The sequence below is a fragment of the Diceros bicornis genome, chromosome X, assembly GCF_020826845.1.
Source record: "Diceros bicornis minor isolate mBicDic1 chromosome X, mDicBic1.mat.cur, whole genome shotgun sequence".
Classification (NCBI taxonomy): Eukaryota; Metazoa; Chordata; class Mammalia; order Perissodactyla; family Rhinocerotidae; genus Diceros; species Diceros bicornis.
Window position 1 is genome coordinate 46,289,138 of NC_080781.1, and position 26,009 is coordinate 46,315,146.

The 26,009-nt window shown below is 41.3% G+C and overlaps 1 long non-coding RNA gene across 1 annotated transcript in view; it reads right to left on the reverse strand.

Annotated features, from left to right (window-relative positions):
- Positions 1 to 673: 673 nt before the first annotated feature.
- The window catches only part of LOC131401017 (uncharacterized), a 35,020-nt gene continuing 9,684 nt past the window's right edge, over positions 674 to 26,009 (reverse strand). The window contains exons 2-3 of the long non-coding RNA XR_009217494.1: positions 1,765 to 1,891; positions 674 to 1,264 (exon numbers count right to left, since the gene is read on the reverse strand). This is a non-coding gene — a long non-coding RNA (uncharacterized LOC131401017). The remainder of the gene's footprint in view (positions 1,265 to 1,764; positions 1,892 to 26,009) is intronic.

Sequence of the window (26,009 nt, forward strand, 5' to 3'; positions counted from 1 at the left end):
AAATCTTGAAAACATGCTAAGTAAAAGAAGCCAACACAAAAGGCCACACATTGTGTGATTTCATTTATATGAGATGTTGAGAAGAGGCAGATCTATAGAGACAAGAAGTGGTTGCCAGTGGTGCTGGTGGAAGGAGGAATGGGAAGTGACTGCTAAGGGGCATGGGGTTTCTTTAGGGGACGAAGAAAATATTCTAGAACATTCAATACCTAGAATTAGGCATTGATGATGGTTGCACAACCTTGTGAATACACCAAAAAATCATTGAATTTTACACTTTAAAGGGGTAAATTTTTTGGTATGTGAATAATATCTCAATAAAATAATTGTATGAGAAAAAATAATGAAAGAGACTTTTAAAAAATACCTAATACATGCTTATTTCAAAAAAAAAAATCTCAACAATAAAGAACCTCATAAAGTAAAAAGCAGAAGCAGTCTGATCACCTTTAAGGAGTAACCATCGTTAACAGATTGCGGTATATTCTTCCAGACCCTTTGTTATGCATATAAAATGTATATATACTCTCCGTAAATAGGTTTGGTGAGGTTTTTTTTCTTTTTCACAAAGATCCGATAGATGAAATCATACTATATGCTGATTTGAAATTTTCTCCGAATCTTGCATGAATGCTACACTGTGTTAACCAGAGCCTGCACTCAGTGTTGCACTCAGTGTTGCACTCAGTGTTGAGGTCAGGATGCCGTCGACATGCTGCTGGACAGGGTGCACTGGTAGGTAGTCTTCTGGGGGTAGGAGAATTCCTTGCTTTCCAAGGGGCCTTGCCTGTGTAGCCCAAGGGCTTCTCCTCACACACTTACCCTTGTTTCATCCTTCAAGCAATCACCCTTGGTTCTCTTTTGCTACAAGTTTCTGTTATCTCTAAGCTTGAAACATCCTCTCCTCCAAGATGCCTCCAGCTTTTGTAGCATTTTTTTCCTGCTTGTGTGATTCAAGGGTTTGGTTTCCTTTGTCTTTCCAATCACATTTGCCTTCCTTCTTTTACAGAGTCCTCATAATTCTAGGTCTACTGGGAGTATCTCTTGTAGTTTTCAAGCACTATATTTATTTCTTTTAAAAATATATCACTTCTGTCATTTCCAAATATTTAGAATAGGAGCAGGATGCTAGAGTGTGTGCTCAGTCCTCCATTTTGATCTACTCTCCTCCATACTGTTTTATGACTTGCCTTTTTCATTCAGCAATATATAATGGGGTATTGGTTAGGATCCCTTGATTGCAAGCAACCAAACCTGATTTATTCTAAGAAAAGAACAAAGAGAATTTACTTGAAGAAGAATGAGATAACTCACAGAATAAAAAAAAAACAAAACTGAACAATTGAATCTCAGAACCAGGACTAATTCTAGGATCTAGGTAATCAGTTGTAACGGACAGGATGCCATTGTTGAGATGGATCTGCTCCAGCAATATTTTTCCTATCTTTGTGTTATTACACTCAAGGTTCAAGTTCCTGAAAGAATCTTATTGGCCTAAACTAGATCACATGCTTCACCATGGGAAATAAGAGACCCTAATGGACAGTTTCACCAAGAGTGTATGTAATTATTGGGGTGGGATAGTTCCTGATAGGAAAAAGGAGGAGTTATTACTAAAAGGAGGATGCTGCACAGGCAAAAACAAAAGCTGTCCACCACAGGCCACTCCTTGTCTGCCCAATAGCCACCGTCCCATACCTGGAATTTCAAAAATGCAATCTTACATAATACAACTATTCCATATACAACTGAAAGCACACTCACCCCTTCCCCATAAAGAGTCAACAAAAGTCTCATCAGTTACTACGTCCAGGTCCAAGTCCAGGATCTCTGCATGATGTCCTTTCCTTCTCCAATTCCGTCCCGATCATTATATTCTGTAACCTACGGACTAAATGATAAAGTTCACCATCACTTCTACATAGAGCAATGGAGGAGAGTGAAAGAAAAATAATTTTAAAAACATATATAAATATATATACACATATGCATAACACATAAAGTAAAGATATTCAAGTGGAAATATTCATTTCTACAACTGGTCAGGAGGTTGTAGCTGGTATTTATGACCTCTCTCCCCTACTACCCATTCTAAATTCTGAGCCCTTGGTGGTCCTGCCCAAATGGCGTTGCTTTAGTCTTCCACTAGCTTTTACTTCTGGACATGGTAGTAGCAGGAAGTACCCCAGAAGATTCCCCTGGTGCCACCCATACTCACCCTTGCCCAGTGGCAACCTTTTTTCCCCTTGATAGAGTCAATCATCCCAGCCTGATCAGGAACTCTCTCCCTTTTTTCTAGCCTGTCTGCCCAGTGGCATGAGAAGCTTGAAATGACAAGGTGGCTGTTGTCAAACATACCTCAGGGGAACCACTCCTCTCTTCAGTATTAAAACCCCTAAACTGGTAGGGTGGTCAGGGATGGCTGCTCAGGGGATGTCACGTTTGAGATGAGGAGGTGATATTGATAATGAGAAAGAGGCAGCCATGCCAAGATCTAGGCGAAGAGCATTTCAGGCAGGAAGGACAGCACAGGCCCTGAGAGGAGAAAGACTTTGGTATGTTCAGGGACAGAGGGAAGGCCAGGGTGCCCAGAACAATATGAGGTGAAGGAGGGGCAAACGGAGGAAGAGGAGGCTGCTGAGAGTGGCAGGGCTGGACCGGGCAGTGCCTTGTAGACCACGGTAAGCCATGTGGATTCGATTCTACGTGCAAAGGCAAAACCACGGGAGGGATCTAAGCAAGCGGGTGACACAATCTGCTCTTTCTTCTGAATGATCACTGTGGAGGATGGATTACAGGGGAATGAGGGGAAGTCAAAGACCAATTCAGAAGCTATGGCTATAACCTAGGTACAGAGAGGGGAACGTGGTCTAGTAGACAGTGGAGATGGAAGAAGTGTCAGCTTTGGCATGTATTTTGTAGGCAGATCCAAAGAGTTTATTAAAGAACTAGATGTGGGGATATGAGTGAAAGAAAGGAATCAAATAAGGTTCTCAGAGTAACTAGGTAGATGGTGGTACCATTTGCTAAAGTGAGGAAGGCTGGAGTAGGGAACAGATTTGGAAGTGGGGAATCAATTTCTCTATTTGGCCATGTTACGTTTGAAATAGCTGTTAGATTTCCAAATGGAGTAGACAGGTAGGTTCTAAGTCTAGATCTCAGGGAAGAGGCCCAGTTGGAGATTAAGAGTCATCAGCATGTGGATGGTACATAAAGTCATGTTTGTTCACCTGACTCTGATTCATAGTTTCAGATAATATCTTTACCTAATGCCCTCTATCCCAGCTCTCAGAAAAGCGTGTTTCTGTTGGCAAGAATAGCAATGTAAAAGATTGGATGGAATGGTAAAAATCTGCCATTCTAAAGAAGAAGCAACTCCAGGCCCATGCATAAAATGTCAGACTTTGTGAGAGCTCTGCCACCAAACCCCTCATTTTATCTATGGAGAGTTTGGTGTGCAGAGAGGTGAAATGACCAGTGATGTCACATAGCTGGCACATGCACAGCAGAGCCAGAGCTTGAGCCTATGTGTGTTGGCCCCCAGCTCAGTGTTCCCTCAATACTCCCTCCGGCAGCCAAGATGGCCTGATAATATTAAAGTCAGTGGGATGCAAACAAGGTCAAGCGTGTGCACATTCCACAAATGAATTTAAAATTAAAATTTTAATCCAAAAAAAACCCCCTAAACTGGGAGAGTTGAGTCACAGAGACAGAAAGCAACATTTTTACAAGTGTCTCATTAAGTGTAATAGTGAGAGGGATCACTTCTTTTTCCATCCCTTGATTCCTGGATGCATGTATTCTGGCTATGAGATAAAACCACCATATATTTATCCATTACTGTAGGATGGCACCCCAACCTAACAAGGTGCTGCCTCACAACTGGTGCCACAACTACCCTTCCCATTCTATAAGGCCAGTTGCTTTCGGGTGGTGAGATATGTAGTAAGAACAGTGAACATAAGTTCATTGCCTGACTTTTTCTGCTGTAAGATGAGTTCCTTGGTCAGAAGGGTGTCCTATGTAATATCATAATGGTGAATGAGGTACTCAGTAAGCCCATGGATAGTGGGATTTGCAGAAGCATGGTGGTCAAAGAAGGTAAATCCATTTCCAGAATAATTAAGGATTACAAAGACAACAAATAATTGCATGCTCCATGAGGGAAGAGGTCTAGTATAATCAACATGTCACTGTGTAGCTAGTTTGTCCTCTCGAGCCATAATCCCTCATTGGAAGCTCATGACAAACAATTAAGGTTAACAAAATGGTCACTCAGCAAAGACCAATTCAGCTTTATGAGCGGAAGTTGGCCCTTTGTTCAAGAGTCTGTTGAGCAAGCACTGGAGTGGCTGGGAAGGGAGACTGACTGATGTTCATAGGATGGGTCATCTTGTCCTTCCATGATTATTGAGAGCCTCATCTGTAGTTGGGGGCTTTGGTGAGTATTCTCAAGTTATATAAACAGTCCCAAATTCTGGGACAATTTTGAGAGTTCAATGTGCATGCTTCTTCCCCAGATCTCTATGCCATTATACTCTTCCACTCTTGTTCCTTTTCAGTTCCTGACCCTCCAACCAAACCATTAGAAATTGTCTATGATTTAGTGTAGGTCCACACCTCTGACTCTCTCTCCTTCTTGGCAAAGTGGACAACCAGTTTTATTGCTTGAAATTCTGCCCAGTGATAGGATGTCCCTTCACCACTGTCCTTCAAGGTCATCCATGAGTGGAACTGCAGCAGTCTACTTCCAGCTGGTGGCAGCAAACATATCATGGAACAATCCATAAACTAGGCCAAATAGTCTTTTTACTCCTGTATAATCTGGCCATAGGTAATTCTTCATGATCCCATAGGTGTGGGATCCAGGGAACTTGAGCCCTGGATCAACCATGCAACTTATTTGTACCTCCAGGATCTGCTTGAGTGCAATCTTATAGTTACTTCCCTTTCATTATGGAATACTTGTGGGAACACCATATTTTATCACTTAGTAGATCAGGAAAAAATATTAATGATAGGCAGCTTAGGTTGTATGCCTAAGGGTGTTGTATGCCTAAGGCCAGGCACTCAGCATCCACCAGAGCAAACCAAAATGTGCTACTTGAAAGGAGATCAGTGCTTGATGCAAGGTGCACAGATTTATTTCAAATCCCTAAAGATCTCAGTTGTGATTCCCCTATCGGGACCTTCCATAGGATCCCTTCCCATTGCAGATTAAGCTATTTGTTCCACAAAGGAGATAGAAGAAAGAGTCTGGGTGGATTTCAGATTTTGCAGTGGCTGCTGTTCCCCTCCCCCAGCTAGCACCCTGGAGGCTGGGTGGAGTGGGGCTGATGGGGTGGGAGTCTTTCTTCAGATTCTACTAGTTCTATTGTGAGAGCCTAGGGCACGGGGATTCCTGAAGGAAAATGCCCCAAGAAGTTGAGAATGCCCCTGTCACTACAGCTCCCAGGAGATCCATACTCTCACACTAGCTCCCTCTCCAGCAATTGCCTCCAGCAATTCACCAAAATTTCTAGTTTGATTTTCTTACTGGCTTGTATGGCAGCAAGTAGTATCTGCCCCAGGGAAGCAAATGCTCAGGTCCTGTGTCTCCCTGAGGGCACCTGTGTCTCTCCAGGTCATTTGGCTTGTGGCCTCAGTTCTCTGAAGGATTCATGAAGAGTCGCTAATTTGCAGTCTGTCCAGCTTTTTTCTTATTATGGCAGGAGTGACATCTTTCTAGCTCTCTACATCTCCAAGTTGAAACTGGAAGTTCTTTAGACACTGAAATTTGAATTTCATATAATTTTCACGTCACAAAATATTATTCTTCTTTTGACTTTTTCATCCCTTTAAAAATGTAAAAACCATCGTTAGCTCACAGGCCATACAAAATCAGGCAGCAGGCTGGATTTGGCCCACTGGTGGTAGTGTGCCAACCTCTGATCTAAGAGGTTTATGCTAGTTTATGGATGGTCATGTGATATGGAGAAAGATCTGCTGGGAGTCTTCCAAGAAAGGTTTCCTCATTGTGAGAGACACACAGAAAAGATAGTCCAGATTCTTCCTTTGTTGCATGTCTGAATATGATACACAAAACTCCAGCAGCCACCTTGCAACTATGAGGGGACTAGCCTGAAGATAAATCGAGGAGGCTAAGGATGGCAGAGCAGAAAGATGAATAGTATCCGGGTCCTTGATGACATTGTTGAGCAGTTAAGTTAACAAACACTAGAGCCATCCTACCTCAGAACTTATTTTATGAGATAATAAAATTTTCTTATCTTTAATTATTGTTTTCTTATGAAGTTATATTTTCTGTTAAGCATTCTAACTAAAACAATGAGTCAAAAATTTTTTTATTTCATCAAAATAAAGAATTCTGCTCATTGAAAGACATTGTTAAGAGAATGAAAATAGCTACAGAATGGCAGCAAATAACTGCAAATCATATATTTGATAAAGGACTTGAATCAAGAATCTATAAAGAGCTTTTGCAACTCAATAATAAAAAAACAACCCAATTAAAATAAAAAATAGGCAAAAGATTTGACCAGACACTTTACCACAGAAGATATATGGATGGCAATAAGCACGTAAAAAGATACTCAACATCATTAGTTATTAGGGAAATGCAAATTAAAACTACAATGAGATACCACTATTCCCTTATTAGAATGGCTAAAATTAAAAAGACTAACCAAACGAATTGTCGGAGTATGTGGAGGAACTGGAACTCTCATACATTGTTGGTGGAATGTAAGATGGTACAGCCACTTTGGAAAACAGTTTGGCAGTTTCTTAAAAAGTTAAATATACATCTGCTGTACCATTCAATCATTCTTCTCCTAGGAATTTACACAAGAGAAATGAAAGTATATTTTCACACAAAGACTTGTACAAGAATTTTTAGGGGCCACCCCAGTGGCGTAATGGCTAAATTTGTATGCTCCACTTTGGTGGCCCGGGTTTCGCAGGTTCATATCCCGGGCACGGACCTACTCACCACTCATCAAGCCATGCTGTGGAGGTGTTCCACATACAAAATAGAGGAATATTGGCACAGATGTTAGCTCAGGGACAATCTTCCTCGGCAAAAAGAGGAAGATTAACAACAGATATTAGCTCAGGGCCAATCTTCCTCACCAAAAAAAAAAAAAAGAATTTTTGTAGCCACTTTATTTTTAATAGTCTCCAACTGGAAACAATCCAAATGTCCATCAACACATGAATGGATAAACAAATTGTGGTACATCCACATAATGGAATTCTACTCAGCAATAAAAATAAATGAACTACTGATACAATAGCATGGATAAATCTCAAAATCAAGTGTGCTGAGTAAAAGAAGCAAGACAAAACAGACTACGTACGGCATGACTCCACGTATATAAAGGTCTAGAAAGCACAAACTAATCTATAGTGACAGAAAGCAGAGCAGTGGTTGCCTGGGGGTGGGGGCAAGGGGGCAAGGGTAGGTGGGAGGGATTACAAAGGGCCATAGGGAAATTTGGGGTGATGTATATTCATTATATTGATTGTGGTGATGGTTTCATTGGTATATATATATGTATATATATATATATATATATATATGTCAAAACATCAAATTGTGCACTCTCAATATGTGCAGTTTATTACATATCAATTAGATCTCAATGAAACTCTTTTTTTTAAAATTTTTTGTTTATTGCAGTAACATTGGTTTATAACATTGTAAAAATTTCAGGTGTACATCATTATACTTCTATTTCTGCATAGATTACATCATGTTCACCACCCAAATACTAATTACAACCCATCACCACACACATGTACCGAATTATCCCTTTCACCCTCCTCCCTCCCCCCTTCCCCTCTGGTAACCACCAATCCAATCTCTGTCCCTATGTGTTTGTTTATTGTTGTTATTATCTACTACTTAATGAAGGAAATCACACAGTATTTGACCTTCTCACTCTGACTTATTTCACTTTGCATTATACCCTCAATGTCCATCCATGTTGTCACAAATGGCTGGATTTCATCGTTTCTTATGGCTGAGTAGTATTCCATTGTGCATATATACCACATCTTCTTTATCCATTCGTCCCTTGATGGGCACTTAGGTTGCTTCCAAGTCTTGGCTATTGTGAATAACGCTGCAATGAACACAGGGGTGCATGTACCTTTACAAATTGGTGTTTTCAAGTTCTTTGGATAGATACCCAACAGTGGAATAGCTGGATCATATGGTAGTTCTATCCTTGATTTTTTGAGGAATCTCCATACTGTTTTCCATAGTGGCTGCACCAGTTTGCACTCCCACCAGCAGTGTATGAGAGTTCCCTTCTCTCCATATCCTCTCCAACACATGTTGTTTCCTGTCTTGTTAATTATAGCCATTCTGACGGGCGTGAGGTGATATCTCATTGTAGTTTTCATTTGCATTTCCCTGATAGTTAGTGATTTTGAACATCTTTTCATGTGTCTGTTGGCATCTGTATATCTTCTTTGGAGAAATGTCTGTTCAGGTCTTTTGCCCATTTTTTAATTGGGTTGGTAGTTTTTTTGTTGTTGAGATGCATGAGTTCTTTATATATTTTGGAGATTAAGCCCTTATCAGATGTATGGTTTGCAAATATCTTCTCCCAATTGTTAGGTTGTCTTTTCGTTTTGTTGATGGTTTCCTTTGCTGTGCAGAAGCTTTTTAGTTTGATGTAGTCCTCAATGAAACTCTTAAAATAAAAAAATCTTTGTTTGCTTACATGAGTTTAGATGGGTTTTCTATCACTTTTAACTAAAATTTTTAACTGATACAATCATCAGAGTTAGGCAAACTGTGCCTAAATGATACATTTAACTAACCTCCAGTATATCCAGTTGCACAATGGTTGAAGGAAAACCAGATAACTAAAATTAAAACTAGCATTTGGAAAAGAGGAAAGGAAACAGCACACAACAGTCACTACCAGTCCAAAGTCGGGACTCTACTGGGATAGCCAAGATTCCCTTCCCTGCTAGTAGAGTGCATTCCTTGATCAACCAATTTATCTTCTCCCACCCATGGGTCTGTCTTGGGAGAATTTCTCTGGCCTGTTGTTTCCCTTGGATCCATGGAAGATGGTTATTGGGGAGAATTCCTCTCCTTGGGGCTATATTACTTTGGTGGCCCACTTCTTGTTGGCAGGTTCAGTGTTTCTGAAAGTATGATCCATGGTCCACCTGAATCAGAATCACCTGTTTAAAATGCAGACACCTGGGCCTCACTCCCTGAACTACTAAATCAGAATTTCTTGGAGTAGGACCTAGGAATCACTTCACCAGGCATTCTAGGTGATTCTTAGATATACTGTAGTTAAGAAACATTGGATTAAGCCTTGAATTGTCACCCTCATGTCATAGGAAGAAAAGTCCAATTTAGGTTTTAATATTATTTCTTCTCATATTGATAATCCCTTCTGAGACTGTCCTAACCTAATGTTTCTCAAACTAGGGTCCATGGCCCACGGGGGGTCCAAAAGTGTATTCTCAGGTGTCCATAAATTCTTCATAAAATATGTTAATTTTGTATTTTTCTTTTGATGATAATCTAAATACAACAATTATAATTCTAGATTTGGATGATTGCCTTATAGTCAAGTCCAGCCATATAATTTTAGTACTCACATTACCATTTATTTTTGTAATAAGGTTGGTACCAAGGCATATTATTTCAGTTGTCAGGTATATAACAGTATCTGTGCCTCTCTGTCCCTAGCTAGTGGTGTACTAATACATCCCAGTCCTTGTCTCAAAGTGTAGATACAGGAGCTCCTCTCTGACACCAATAGATGTCCAGGGTGACCTGAAAGCACCCCTTCAATTGCTATGGCTAAGGGTTCTCACACATTGGCTAGATGATTGTGGTACAAGGTCTTGAGGTACAGACAGGATCTGGTCTCCATTCATGTGACAAGAGGGCCGTGAGAAGGTGATATCCTGGGATACAGACAGGGCAACTTTTCTCTCATGCAGATGCTTAGGTGGCAAGATCTCAAAGCACAAGTAAGGTGATGTTTCCATTCATGGGATGGATACCCTTGAGACTTAACCCCTGGCCAAGGTTCTAGGTTTGGTTCTTTGGTGCAAATCAGTGTTTCTCATGGCAATACTCCTCTTCCATTGACCTGGCCCTTTTCAAGCCACTGACCAGCTATGTAAATATACCCAGTGGCTGGTCTCCATTACCTTGAAGGACAGGAAAATGTTTTCATTTTTTCAAGATCTCAGCCTATCCCCAAGAAGGACTTCTTGCCACAATGTGCGTGTCACAATTTGAACTCTCATAACCTACTACATTATGCTCCCAGTAAAAATCTTTGTGCCTCAACGAAGAAAATTCACTCCCTATCCCACAGCCTTCTCCAAGAGAAAAAGGGATAGGTCATTTTCTAGAACTGGCTTAAAAATTTCTGTGTGGTAGTTTCAGGGTTGACTGAAATAGTAATCAAATGACATCACCAAAGGGGCTTCCATTCTTTTTTCTCTGTCTTACTCTACTGACAGCAGATCTTTCTTCCTGGTTGCAAGATGGCTATAGCACTTCCAGCATTGCATGCTCAACACAGCAACATCCTGTCAAGAAGAGGGGAGTTTCCTCCTATACATCTCCTTTTATTACTGAGGAAAACCATTCCCAAAAGTCCCCCAATGGACTTCCCCTCAGGTCCTAGGACTGAGTCACATGCCCATACCTAAACCGCCAAGGAGAATGAGTCCATCAGTGATTGGTATTGACTATTCAAGATTCCACCACCACCCCAACACAAGGCTGGGGTAGGGCCCCTTCCTGAAGCACAAGACTACTTCAGGACCGTACCAGCAAGGAAGAAAGGGGAGAAATGGATTTGGGCAAACAACTAGCATTGTCTGCTTTACCCAGCTACCTCCAAATTCCCCACATATGGACTGTTTGTTTCAAAGGGTGCTGCACAGGATTCCCCAGGTAGGTGGGTGGGAGAGCTTGATAGGTGGCTGTCTCCATCTCCCCACTTGAATTCACCACCCAACTCCCTCACTCTCTAGTTTAGGTACTGTTTCCCTCAATTTCATACAAAGCTGAATCCCTCAAAGGATTTGTCCTTGCCTTCTGTACTGGGTGTGAGAAGATTGTTCCCTGTCTACACTGGGGTATGTGGAGGTAGTTTTCCTAACCAATTCCTTTATGAGCAATAAGTTATTTTGGTAGATCACTTTATCTGGACTTGCCTTGCTTTCTGACTACAACTTTGTACACAGTAGAGGGACCCAAGTTTCCTTACCACATGCTAGGAAGTAGCTGTCTAATGATGGCTCACAGGGCAGCCTCAAATTTCACAGCAGCACCCAGGCCCCTTATCCTGTCATTTCCCTTGCTTTTTCCTCTTCTTGTTCATGGTGAGAGGCAATAGGGGCTAGCTTACTGGACACTACTAAGGGCACTAAGAGTAGTTAAACACTGAGTGAAGTTCCCTGTAGGCTTGCCTCCCTCACTCATTCCAATGAGAGATCAGTGAGCAGCCAAGTGTATTATCCAAAGACCAAAATGCAGTGGTAAAAATATGGCATTAATTCATCCTGATGCCATTAATTCATCCTTGTGGCATTTCAGATGTGTGCCAAGAATGCCTCATATTGGTTCCTCTGCCTTTTCTGATCAGGCTTGGGCATCCCAAATATATTTAATAAAAGTCAGTCAAACTCTTCTGGTTGTGGGTCACCCCAGGGATGGTGGGGCTTGTTCCTGAACTTTTACACCCTGGCTAATGGAAGTACTGTTATCAGCAAATGTAAATCTAGGGGAGAGCTTGTACAATGAGTATTTTAGAGCAGAAACTCCCTAGAGTTTTTATACATAGACCTCTTATCTTTGGAACCAAATGGCTGAAATCAGAAAATGTAATGTGGTGCCTGATTTTTGTCCCCAGGTATGTTCAGGAGCATTCCATCAAGGGATCAAAGGCAATGGCTTGCTGAGAAAAGTACTCTAAATTCTCTCCCTCCACCCACCACCACCACCTACTTATTCCCAGATCACCCAAGTCATCAAGCCAAGGTCTCTAGACAAGGAAGTTATATTCTGAGGACAACATCGATTGCTTTCTCTGCCTTGTACAGGGCACTGAAGCTCCTGATAGAGCCCCCACCCCCAACCATTAGGCAGTTCTCATTCTCTCCAATCTTGGAGCAAAATATTAAGGCCCTGAAGGAAATAGAGCCCTTGCTTCTTTCTTTGATGACTTTCCTCAGCTCAGGGTCAGCCCACTCTGCCTTCCTCTATTCTGCCCCCAAATGAGGTAGCAATGACTAACTTGGTGCCATGTGACACCAAGCAGCCCCCGCCCCCGTCAGCCTATGCTAGGTCTTTTGCTATTCTTTTTGAGTGTGCATTTGAACCCACTTCCTCTGGTTAGGGACTTCCCCATCTTATGATTCTTGGAAGGAGGCAGAGCCTGCCTCCCTCTACAGAATGCCACATTTACTCTTCCTTGCAGCTAGAGTGTTGGCACACAACCTAGACCAGTCACCCTAGACTTTGTCTTAGTAGTTAGAGACAAAGAATCAGGGACCCAGACAGAGTATCTCTCGGGCAGCGCTAGCATTCACAGCAAGATAGAGCTCCGTGCAGGGTGACAGTGGTGAAAGCTGCAGACTGGAGTGCTCAGAGGTGCTGCAGTGGGCTCCTCACCAGACCTGTTCTGCAGCGTGGTTTGAGTGTTGTTCCTGCCTACAAAACTGCTTCTTCAGCCCACCTGCTGATTCTGGGAGCTGCCCAATATCCTTTTAATGAATTCTTTTTCTGCCTAAATCAACCAGAGTCCAATTCTGTTGCTTGCAGTCAAGGATCTGGACTGAAACACAGCTATATCACCTTCAGGAATTTGTTCTACTTCTGAGAAGTCCCAAAGGACTTTCTTTGTCCCCAGGGAGAGCTGAAGGGAATTCTTTGTAGAAGTCCATTCTGTTATGAATACTAAAATTAGAAATAGTAAGGCTACCCACCATTGTTCCACAGTATCTAGTTTAGTATCAGTGAACAAGTATATTCTGAGCAATGCTGGAAAGCCCCTTTTAAAGAGATTTTGCTCTGGCAAAAGACTTTATAATGCTTCTTGAAATAATTAGTTTCATGATGTCCTTTATATAGTAGACCTGATCTCTGTGAACACATTATTTTGAAATGAGGATTTAAGATGTGCTTTGGCAGGAACTGAATATTCAAATGTAATGAGTTTAATTGATTATAAGAGTGTTTCCTTTGAGATGATGCAATAACTGCCTAGTATTGAGTCTGCTGCTCCAGTGTGTGCTAGTAGGAAGGCTTTCAAAGTTATCTTGGTACATTTGAAACCTGGTGAGCAATTGTTTCTCTCTCTAAGCTCTGGTACAGAACCTAGCCCTGAATGATAAGGCACTAATAGTGCCCTAAAACCCTAAAATGGGGCCACCCCTTGCTGGAACTTTGAATTCCAGCCATATGGCCTGTTTGGGAAGATCATGGGCCCATCCCCCTTCTCATGACTGCTAGGACCCGCCTTTCCCCTTTATCTCCACCTGCTGTGCCCACTTCAGGAGGGTCAAAAGTGAGCTGCATTTGGTGTTGTGCCAAAACTGTCCACAGAGACCCTAAGCATCTGGGGTTCGGGAGGATGGAGAGTGTCTGCATGCCAAGAATCTAGGCACTGGTAAGGGAATTTGGGGGAGTGATGGAACTGTCCTATATCCTGATTGTGGTAGTTATATGATTCTAGGCTCTGTCTAAACTCACAGAACAGTACACTAATAAGAGTAAATTTTATCGTATGTAAATTAAAAATAAAATTTAAAAAAAATTTTAAAGAATATGAGTGTTGTAATATCCCTTTTCCATGTGTGAACTGTCACTGTGCAGTGGTACAGCATGCAAGCACATGGCCACAGTGCAGTACAGTGTCTCCAGCTAATCTGAAAGCACTGTGTGGTTGTCAGTTCACACTTCAATAGCCACCCCAAGTATGAAATTCTAAAACTTGTGAGTGACTACTCATTTTAAGGCCAGTAATTCAAATTTGTAAGGAGGGTACTGGGCGTGGCTTTCTTTCAGGCTCCTGCTGAAGGCTGAAAGAATTTGTTCCCCTTTTGTCTTGATATAGTACTATTTATTCCTAGACCCTAAAAACTGGCATCTATGTGCATAATGAAAGGCTTAGTAGGATCACTGAATGCTGAGAAAGCAATTCGCACTGAACAGTTCACAGGGTCCAAATTCCCAGTAATAAGACCAACTTTCCCTAAAAGTTTTGTGGGGTGGCTGGATTCTCGTCATTTTCCTGCTTTGTTGGCAAAGCCCTGGTCTCAATCATCTCTAGCTGCTGTGCCATACAACTTTTGGTTGACCTCCTATCCCAGCAGCTCTCAACCTTGGCTATAGTTTAGAATCACCTGATACCCAGGCCACCACCCAGACCAATTAGATAAGAATCTCTGGGGTGTAGGGCCCAATCATCAGTATTACATTTTTTAAACACCTCAGGTGATATCTATACTTCTGAAAGGGGGCAAGTTTCTATTTCATGGACTGGCAGGAACACAGAAAAAATAATGTATTAGTCTGCTCAGGCTGACATAACAAAATACCATAGACAGAAATTTATTTCTCACAGTTCTGGAGGCTGGAAGTCCAAGATCAAGGTGCTGTCATGGTTGGTTTCCCCTGAGGCCTCTCTCTTTGGCTTGCACATGGATGCCCTCTTGTTACCTCTTCACAGGGTCATCCCTCTGTGCTCACATGCCCCTGGTGTCTCTTTGTGTGTCCTAATCTCCTCTATTTATAAGGACACTAGTCAACTGGATTAGGGCCCACCTTAACAGCCTCATTTTAATTTAATTTCCTCTTTAAAGACTATCTCCAAACACAGTCACACTGAGGCACTGGGGGCTAGGGCTTCAACATATGAATTGGCTGGGGGTGGGGGGACATGACACAATTCAGCCCATAACAAAGGAGATCATGGTTCTTCTAGTGTTCCTCAACCTTTTTGTTATCTTAATTTGTTGAGTTTAATAGCCAAATTCATGGTCCTTTGGGAGTGTGGCTGCCTGCATCAGCGGTAGGAGACTAGAGTTCAACAGGGCAGTCCAGGTTGTACCTTCACCATTCTTCCAATACAAACCATTGCTCCTCTTAGGACCAATGTTGGGCACTTCCGCTTGGTCTCCAGAAGGCTCTGAAGTGAATCAGAATAGGACATTAATAAAATCAACTCCAAGTTCCCTGCTGCATCTTAGGTTGTAAAGTCTATCCCTATTATATTTCCCATTCTAAATTATGCCCAGCCACATTGTCCAATATGGTTCACCAGAAGTTACACATGCAGCCCAAATGAGAGCACAAACATGCCCCAAATAATGTATAAATGTCCAAAATTTGAACAATGTGAAATTTCCTCTCTTCCAAAATTCTTGAGAGGAAAATAAACCGGAAAATTCCAAAGAAATTTAAGTCCAAAGTTATTTCCTCTCAGATTTCTGTTTCTCTTTCTAGACTCTCAGCTAGAAGGGTCTCACTCTGAGGTGTGAGGAGAATGGACATTCCTTTAGCAACTGCAACCTGAGCTCTGTCATCCACTGGAATAGGTGAAGTTCATGCAGGACCTCCAAAAAAGAATTAATCCAACTCCAAGACTCTCATATATCCCCCTGTCTAAGAGTTCAAAAAGTTAATTGGACACATAAGATTTTCCCAGCACCAATGTCACATGTACAAACTTTAGGAGAGAATAACACGAGGAAGTAACCAGATAAACCCAGTAAGTGGAACATTCTGCAGAACCATTGGCCTGGTGTCTTCGGCAAATCAGTATCATTAAAAATGGTGTCTGCACAGATCAATGGAACAGAATTGAAAGCCCAGAAATAAAACCACACATATACGGACAGCTAATTTTCGACAAAGGAGCTAAGAACATACAATGGAGAAAGGAAAGTCTCTTCAATAAATGGTGTTGGGAAAACTGGACAGCCACATGCAAAAGAATGAAAGTGGACCATCTGCTATCGCCATTCACAAAAATTAACTAAAAATGGATCAAACACCTGAAGGTGAGGCCTAAAACTATAAAACTCATAGAAGAAAATATAGGCAACACACTGTTTGACAATGGTCATAAATGAATCTTTTCGGATGACATGCCTACCCAGACTAGGGAAACTAAAGAAAAAATAAACAAGTGGGACTTTATCAGATCAAAGAGCTTCTACAAGACAAACGAAACCAGAATCAAGATGAACAGACAACCCACCAGCTGGGAGAGAATATTTGCAAAACATACATCTGACAAGGGGTTGATCTCCATAATATATAAAGAACTCACGACTGAACAACAAAAAAACAAACAACCCGATCAAAAAATGGGCAGAGGAAATGAACAGACACTTCTCCAAAGAAGATATACAGATGGCCAATAGGCACATGAAAAGATGTTCAACATCACTATCATCAGGGAAATGCAAATCGAAACAACACTAAGAGGGCCGGCCCCGTGGCTTAGCGGTTAAGTGCACGCGCTCCGCTACTGGCGGCCCGGGTTTGGATCCCGGGTGTGCACTGACGCACCGCTTCTCCGGCCATGCTGAGGCTGCGTCCCACATACAGCAACTAGAAGGATGTGCAACTATGACGTACAACTATCTACTGGGGCTTTGGGGAAAAAAAAAAAAAGGAGGAGGATTGGCAATAGATGTTAGCTCAGAGCCAGTCTTCCTCAGCAAAAGGAGGAGGATTAGCATGGATGTTACCTCAGGGCTGATCTTCCTCACAAAAAAAAATAAAAAACACTAAGATATCACTTCATGCCCGTTAGAATGGCTATAATCACCAAGACAAAAAAACAACAAATGTTGGAGAGGATGTGGAGAAACAGGAACCCTCATACACTGCTGGTGGGAACGCTAACTGGTGCAGCCTCTACTGAAAATGGTATGGAGATTCCTCAAAGAATTAAAAATAGAGATACCCTATGACCCAGCCATCCCACTACTGGGAATCTATCCAACGAATCTGAAATCAACAATCCAAAGAGGATTATGCACCCCTATGTTCATTGCAGCATTATTCACTATAGCCAAGAAGTAACCTAAGTGTCCCTCAACTAACTGATGATTGGATCAAGAAAATGTGGTATATATATACAATGGAATACTACTCAGCCATAAAAAAAGACAAAATTGTCCCATTTGCAACAACAAGGATGGGCCTGGAGAGTATTATGTTAAGTGAAGCAAGCCAGAAAGAGAAAGACAAACACTGTATGATCTCACTCATATGTGGAATATAAACCAACACATGGACAGAGAAAACTGTATTGTGGTTACCAGGGGCAATGGGGGTGGGGGGTGGGCACATGGGGTGAAGGGAGACATATATATGGTGATGGACAAACAAAAATGTACAACCCAAAATTTCACAATGTTAAAAACTATTAAAACGTCAATAAAAAAAATGGTGTCTGTGCTAGATTAAAAGAGACTTAAGGGACATAAGAACCAGATGCAATGCATGGTCTGGTTTGGGTACTGCTTTGGATGAAGCAACTGTAAGGGACATTTTTATGTCATTTGGGGAAATATGAATATGATCTGGGGGTTAGATGAGTTGAAAATTTACTGAAATAGCAAAACAGAGGTTGATGACTAAAAAAAAAAGCCCAGCTGTAGAACAGAATATGTAGTAAGATCTCAGTTGGGTAATAAGATATAAGCATCTATAGACACACACACACACACACACACACACACAGAGTGCTGGTGGTAGGGGGGAGATCCTGCAGGTTATGCACTAGGGTCTTACAGTGGTGATTTTGGGGTAGTGGAAATTTTACTTATCTATTTATTATATTTCTGCTTGTCTATATTGTCTAATTTTCTACAATGCACCTGTACTGCTTCTGTATTAATAAAAAGTTAGTTAAAAGAAAAAAATTCTTAGTCACAAGCAAACCTCGGCCCCTAAAGCAGTTATCCCAAGCTAAATTATGTTGCTAGAAATTAGTACATAATACAGTCCAGACCCACCCTGCCATCAGAAAGCAAAGCATATATTGGAGACAGTGATATCTGGAGGAAAGAAGGGTGACCATAGAAAATGTGAGAGAAAAAGGAAAGTATCTTGCTTTCAGCCTCAACCAGAGGCAACTTAGATTGTGCTAGTTGTCTAGAGTCCACAACCTCTCAGTTTAAACTCTACTGGGATTTATCAAGACATTTAACGATGGCACTCAGTTCACCATATGGGTGAGGGTGGAATTTCATGCGTGTTCACTGTTTCCTCTCTCAGAGAGTAGCATTTGAGACAATACTGTCTTCTTGAAAAGTTAAGAGATTTTCTGGGGTGGCACCCCTAGTCCTCGGGTCATCCTCATGGCTTCTTTCCTCAATATCCAGTCTATTTGAAATGACTTAAGTACCCGTTTTGAACCCACTACTCCTGGCATCCTGGCATTGCCCTAAGGATGGGCTTGGTGTGGTGGCCCAGCCTCCACATTCTTGTGAGCAGCCACCTCCCTCTGAAGTAAGCATGGCTCTGAGCATGGTTCAGAACCTTGCTGTAGGAATTTTCTATTGCTGCCAAAACAAATTATCACAAACTTAGGGGCTTAACACATACATGTATTCTCTTATAGTTCTGGAAGTCAGAGGTCCCACATGGGTCTCACTGGCCGATAATCAAATGTCACTAAAGCTTGTTCCTGTCTAGCTCCGGGGGAGACTCTGTTTCATGCTCATTTGAGCTGTTGGCAGAATTCAGTTCCTTGCAGCTGTTGGACTGAGGTTCCCATTTTCTTGCTAGGTATAAACTGAGGGTGACTATTCCTTGGTTTGTGGCTCCTCCTCCACCTTCAAAGTCAGCAACCCGGGTCAAGTCCTTCTCACATCGCATCTCTCTGACCCACTCTTCCAGTTTTAAATACTGGTGTGATGAGACCAGGTTATCTCTGTTTCTGACCCCTGGAGAGCTCCTTTTTTTTGTTAGTTTTCAAGCTCAGCTGTCCATTTTTTAACTTTAAAAATATTTGATAAAAATATGGGGCAACTGTTTCAAATTCAAACAAACTAAAGAGACATAACAAAATGCAATGCATGAAACTTAACTGGATCCTAGTTTTTAAAAAAGCTATGAAAAGACATTTTAGAGACGACTAGGGAAATCTTAATACGGCCTGGATGATATTATTAGATGATATTAAAATATTATTGTGAGAATATTATTGTTCATATCCTTAGGTGTGATAAAGGTTTTGTAATTATGTAGGAAAATGTCCTTTCAAGATGCACATTGAAGATTTTAGGGATGATGTAAGTCAACTCACTTTAAGATGGTTCAAAAAATTGATAGATAGATAGATAGATTGATATATAGATAAAGCAAATACAGCAAAATGTTAACAGTTGAAACTGAGTGGTGAGCATAATGATATTCATTATACTAATTTGAACTTTTCTATATGTTTGAGATTTTTCACAATAAAAAATTGGGAATATTTTACACTAGATTTCTAGGTATTTGAAATAGGGCTGAGGGCAGGCTGTAGCAAATGCTCAAGTCTTGATCCAGAAGCTCAACTAAATTTTTCACATTTTAATCTACTTCTTAGGTTGGTTACCTTTCCTTCTCTAACGTGTATATGGCTATATTAGTTAGGATATAGGTCTAGCTTCTTATAACAGAGACCTAAATTAACAGAAGCTTAAATAAAACAGAAATTTATTTCCCTCAGATGTAACAGACCTGAAGAAGGCAGTCCACGACTAGTGTGGTAGCTGTTCTATGAGGTTATCCAGAGATTCAGCCTCCTTCTTATCATCACCAGAATGGTGCTTCCATCCAGATGGTACAAAATGGCTCACATTTTAGCCAGTAGGATGAAGACGGGAAGAGTTCTCACATTAAAGGCTCGATCCAAAAGTTGTACACATAATTTCCAGTCACATTCCATTGGCTAATATTTAGTCACATCTAACTGCAATGGAGAATGGGAAATGCAATCTTTAGCTGGGAAGGTATGTGCATACTTAAAAAGATAATTACTTTGAAAAAAGATGAGAACAGATATTGAAGGACAATTAGCAGTGTCTGACACAATGGTTACTACTTTTTGAATCACAGAGTGTTCCTTCCTCTTTAATTTTGCTTTCAGACCCAGTCACTGGTTTACCTAACAAACTCTTCTATATTTTGTCGTGTGAGTTCCATCATAATGAAAGATATGCACTCAAGAAATTCTAGTTAACTAAATCTATTGTGGTCATCATTCTGTAATATATACATATATCAAATCATTACGATGTACACCTGAAACTAACACGATATTATATGTTAATTATATCTCAAGAAAACTGGGGGAAAAAAGAAATTCTGGGTCTGCCAAAAGCATCCACAGTTCAACAATTCTTGTCTACCTTCACCTCCCAGAATTGGATAATTCCACCAGGAGATATTCTCCCATTAAAATCAATTATATTCCAGGCTTAACTCAATCTATTATTGCCTTGCCTGATTCCTCTGTTGTATGTCTCATCTTCCCTGTTTCTTTCTCTTGGAGTCCTATCCCCATACATGTTCTGAGCTTGTGCCCACAGGGACACGTCATATCTGCTTCCCCACCATAATTGTGTTGCCTTGAAACTCATCTAAAATGCTTGAAGTATTTTACAATGATCTTCTTAGTGTCCCTTTCATAAATCTGTCTAAATTTTTTGTACCCACTTAATATTATGGTATATAGTAGTTTTCTATTGCCGTTGTAACAAATTACCACAAACTTCAGTGCTTAACAATACAAATTTATCTCACTGTTCTGCAGGTCAGCAATCGGATTGGCTCAACTGGTTTCTCTGCTCCAAGTTTTACAAGGCCATAATCAAGTTATCAACCAGCTGGGCTCTTACTGGGAAGCTCTGGAAAGAATATGCTTCAAAGCTCATTTAGGTTGTAGTCAAAATCTACTTCTTCTTTTAAAAAATTATTGAGGTCATATTGGTTTATAACATTGTGTAAATTTTGGGTGTACATTATTATATTTCAGCTTCTGTATAGACTGCATCGTGTGCACCACCAATAATCCAGTTTCCATCCATCACCATACATATGTGCCCTTTTACCCCTTTCACCCTCCCTCCATCCCCTTCCCCTCTGGTAACCACCAATCTGTTCTCCTTATCTATGTGTTTGTTTGTTTATCTTCCACATATGAGTGAAATCATATGGTATTTGTCTGACTTATTTCTCTTTACACCAATAGACCTGAGGACTGTGTTTCCTTGTTGGCTGTCAGCGGGGGGTGGCCCTTAGCAAAGAGGCTCCTAAAGGCCTCTTTGAAGCCCTTGTACCTGAGCCCCTACATCTTATTGCTTGGAATCCCTCTGACTTCTCCTTCTGCCATATCTGTCTTGCTGCCAGCTGGGGTACGTTCTCTGCTTTAATGAGCTCATGCTATTAGATTGGGCCTACCCGGAAAATCCAGGATAATCTCCCTATCTCAAAGTCTGTATCCTTAATTACATCTGCAAAGTCCCTTTTGCCATGTAATATATCATATACACAGGTTCTAGGGATTAGAGTGTGAACATCTTTGTGGGGGAGCATTTTGCCTACTATGTGTTTTTTTCCCAGTTGCTCTAAATATAGACTCTCTAAGGTCAGTTTATGGAGAACAGCTTTATACGCGAATACCTGCTCATAGCATTGCAGATCTAGACTCTCACTGCCTATCTTTTCTTGGTTTCTTTGGGACCCAGACAGCCTCTCTGATCTAGTAACGATTAAAATATCTCCCTGTTTTCCAGTTACATCTTTAAGAACCTCTAGATCTGAGTGTATCTTCTTTTTCCGTTTCACCTCTGTATAGCTTGTTCTCCAAGATCACATTCTCCTAAGAAAATCTTTCTCCAGTTTAAATAGTGTATCTTCTTGAATCTTTTTCTTTCACTCTCTCACTGCTCTTGTTCTGACAGTAAGACCAAAGATTATTTTTATTTTTCTAACATTTTATTAGGAGAAATTTCAAACATATACAAAATTAGAGAGAAAAATAAACCCCTGTGAATAGTAAAAGAATCACTCAGCTTCAACACTTTGCCAATTTCAATTCCTCTATTCATACATTTTTTCTGGAATATTTTTAAGCAAATCCCAGATATCATGTCATATCACTCACAAATAAATTAGTATGAAGCGTTATTTTGGAAGAAATCTAGTACTTACTTGATTTTGTGAGCAAACCATGTTCCTAGAGAAGGTGGTCTTTAAAGTTCTTTTGTTTAGCCTTTGGAATTTTCATAATTTTAGGACTTGTTGCTCCACCTCAATACAAGAAGATGCTATATCCTATATATGTTAAGGGCTCCCATTTCTCTACCTGTACCTTGATAAAAATCATCTGCCTTCCTAGGTAAAACCCATAGACTGAGTTTTTAAAATCCAAAGTCATGGTCATGGCTCATGTAATTAATAAACCCAGAACCAACGTGAGACCATGAGGTCGTGGTGGGAGTTGGGGGAGAGTGAGTCTAGGAGTCTGTGAATATGTCACAAAAACAGAAGGCGGCAGCTCCTTCATAGTTTTTTTCTTGCCTCTGGAACAGGATGCAATTCAAATTAAGATATAGGAAGAGCACTGATAGAATGTCACCTACTAAATGTAAGATATAATCTCACTCTTTGGTACTTTGTGGTTCACATGGAATTTAGCTACTTTTGCAGTTAAAAGCCCCAGCCTATAGTCTTGGCTGAGAGACAGGAAAAAAGGAGCAAAAATTTTTCATCCCTTTGATTCTGAAAAAGCCTGATTATTGAAGCTGTTCTGAGGTGAACCTTAACCAGGACCAAAATATTCTTTTCCTGATACTCTAATCCTTGTCCCAGCCACAAAAGCATCAACAATCTTTTCTCACTAGGGTCCACTTGGGTCCACCTTCTTTTAGACACCAGCCACAGTTGTAAGGTCAAAAACCTATGAGGCCTGTGCTTTCTAAAACAGCTGTCTATTAAAAGCAGTTGTGTGCCTGCAGGCACCAATCATAATATAAACTGCTACAAACTCCCAAAGTCAATGAGGTGCACAGCCAGTGCTTTCTAAGGCCCGTCCTTATGGAAAAAAAAAAAAAAGCAGCCACCACACTCACACAAAGAAACTGCCTCCTTCAAATGTTACTCTAGATCTCAAACGTCAGTCATTGTATCAATTTCTCAAGGTTTCTCTACCCACATACCATGGGGTCTCTCTAAAGGTTCTATAATCACAACACTCTCTCCCCTGAATAGACACAGGAGTCAAAGAGGGATCAGAATGTTGAGATTTATTGTTGACAAGACTGGTTTGGAGAATGGGTCTGTGGCCTTCAACCTGAATCCTGTTTTCAACTTTTTCATCCCAAGCCTACACTTTTGCACCTTCCTGAGGGAATAGAGATGGGTCTGTCCAGCAGACCCTCACCCCGCTGAGCTCGCCCTAGTGGGACTGATCACATGGAGGGGCAGAGAGGAGGACACAAGCATGCTATAGGCAAATCAGCTCTGAAAAAATAGAGAGCAGGGAGCTCAGCAGGGGCTGAGCAACAAGCCCTCAATTACATTTTGGAATCTCACCCATCAGTCACTGCCAGGAGGAGGTAGTGAGTGAAACGGAGGGGGGCGGATCACAGGGGGTGCTGGGAAGCTCTCTTCCCAATACTCCTGAAATGGCAGAAGTTTCTAGTTCACGTACAGATGGGAATACTAGAAAAGGAAACCACGTAACTAATAAATATGGTCAAAGGGGAAGAACCGAGAGAAGGGCTCCCTCCCCAAGATGCCAGGGCTTTCTCCAGTGGCCGACCTTACATTTTCACTGCATGACTGGAACAAACTGGAACACAGTAATATGTAGAAATGGGTGCTCCAGTACCCAGTAGAAACAGTGGAACCTACTGGTTTCACCCCGTGAACATCTCTTAAGAGTCTTGCCTGATTATTGTGGCCATCCGGGAGGGAGAGATCTTTAGAGCTAATTTAAGCCCAGTTATTGGTGGGGTTTTTATTTTGGCCCCAGATGACAGAAGACATCAAGTCCAAATGCAAGACAGAGAGAGCTCAAAACACAGCTTGCAAACTGGTAGCCTGCTGAGCAGATCTAGTCCACAGATGTGTTTGATTTGGCCCATAATAATTTTTAAAAATATTTTAAAAATGACTTGTCAGCATATAAAAATTGGTAGGGTTCATATAAAAGCGCAGATTTTATGGCTTCTCTAGAAAAGCTGGAAGATTCTGGCCATGTGGATGTGCATGTCTGTATGGCAAAATTAGCTGGATGGAGTAGCCACTGCTTCTTTTAGGAAGGGGCACAGTCCCCACCTAAGATTTTTGTGCGACCTGCCTGTATTTGGGTTTGTGATCTCTGATTTAAATTGACCAGCATTAGAAATTTTTTGTGGTCTGAAAGAAATGCAAATCATCCATCTTTGTGAGTGTTTAATCATGTCAGAGCGAGTATTTGGTAATGTAGAGAGCGCCAAGGAGGTGTGTGCCAAGAATCGACCATCCATCAGGAGGGGGAGGGATGAGAAGACATCTGTCTATGTAATGAGAATAGAGAAACTGTTATGAAAGGCAGGAGAAAAGAGGGCTACAGCCTGCAGTGTGGAGAAGCAGACTAGGCTGGAGCAGGTGACAGCGGGAGTCAATTACAACCAAGTGTTGCTAGGGCAACTCAGGCTCCATGAACAGCCTGGAGGGCCTCTGGCTCTCTCATGCTAAAGCAGCTGATTTAGGAGACCAGAGCTCTAAGGTCAGGGAAGCTTATGCAGAAAAAGATAAGGTTGCAGAAGAATTGTCCTGGGTTAGGGCTCAAGTCCTTGGTGGGAGATACAGAGGGAGCCACAACATCCCACACGGAGCTACTGGTAGCCACTCTAAAGGTCTTTGGAATTGAGAAGCATTACATCTCCCCACTTAAGTGCACTTCTTTCCAAACTACAGAGCATAACTCATTGGTGGGCTGTGAAATTAATTTAGTGGGATGAGATAAGCATTTTTTCAAATGAAAAAAATGAATACATTTTTTAAAAAACAGAGTGCACTACACACAGTAAATACTGTTTTGTGAAACATGGGTTTCAGACGTGTGTGTGCATATGTGCACAGGCATGCATGTACTGATTTGTGATGTCAAATATGTTTCTTACTCTGTGAATTGGGCTCAAAAAAGTTTTAAAGCCCCTATCACAGGCTACAGAGTCAGTCGCTGTGGCCAGCTGGCTGGATGTGCCTAATTTGGCATGTCTAGTGGATTTTTTTGCTCTTTTGTTTTTGTTTTTGCTGTTATGAGCAAGAATGGCAGATGTAGGCCAATTATAGCCTTCTAAGGAAAACTCTCTCATATCAGAAAAAACATAGGTAATGTTAGGCCAGCTGGGAAACAGGTTTTAGGGTGTGGCTTCTCAGGAGAGGCACAACTCCACCTCATTGCTTGAGACTCTACTCCCTGGGAGTGGTAGCACTGCAGGTGGGTGAGCAAGTGAAGCCAAAAGGAGACCCTGCTCCACAGTGCTGGACCCAAATTCTGTTCTTGTCTGGAATTTTCCAGGGTTTCTAGGAGCAACATCATTCCCAACGTTTTTTGCATGGCTCACACTGTTGGTACCCTATCCAACGGCCATCCTTCACTTTCTTCCTCCCTAATAGAGCCCGCATTTTTGTTGATATTTAGGGTGACCTTGTGTATCACAGGAACTGGGATTCTCAACTGAAGATCTACAAAATACCAGCCCCAATTTTCATTATATTCAAAAGATATGACAATTACTCAGTCAATTTCTGCATTAATTTGTCATGGACCGGTAACCAACACAGAGTGGTTATTCTATTTCCCTTGCCAAATGATTGGCTTAGGCACGGGCATGAGACATGATTTCTGGCCATTGAGATAAGAGGGGATGTCTACTAGGGGTGCCTGGGAAAAGTTTCTCTTGGTCTTAACAAGAGACACATGACTGTTATGTTCTTTCTT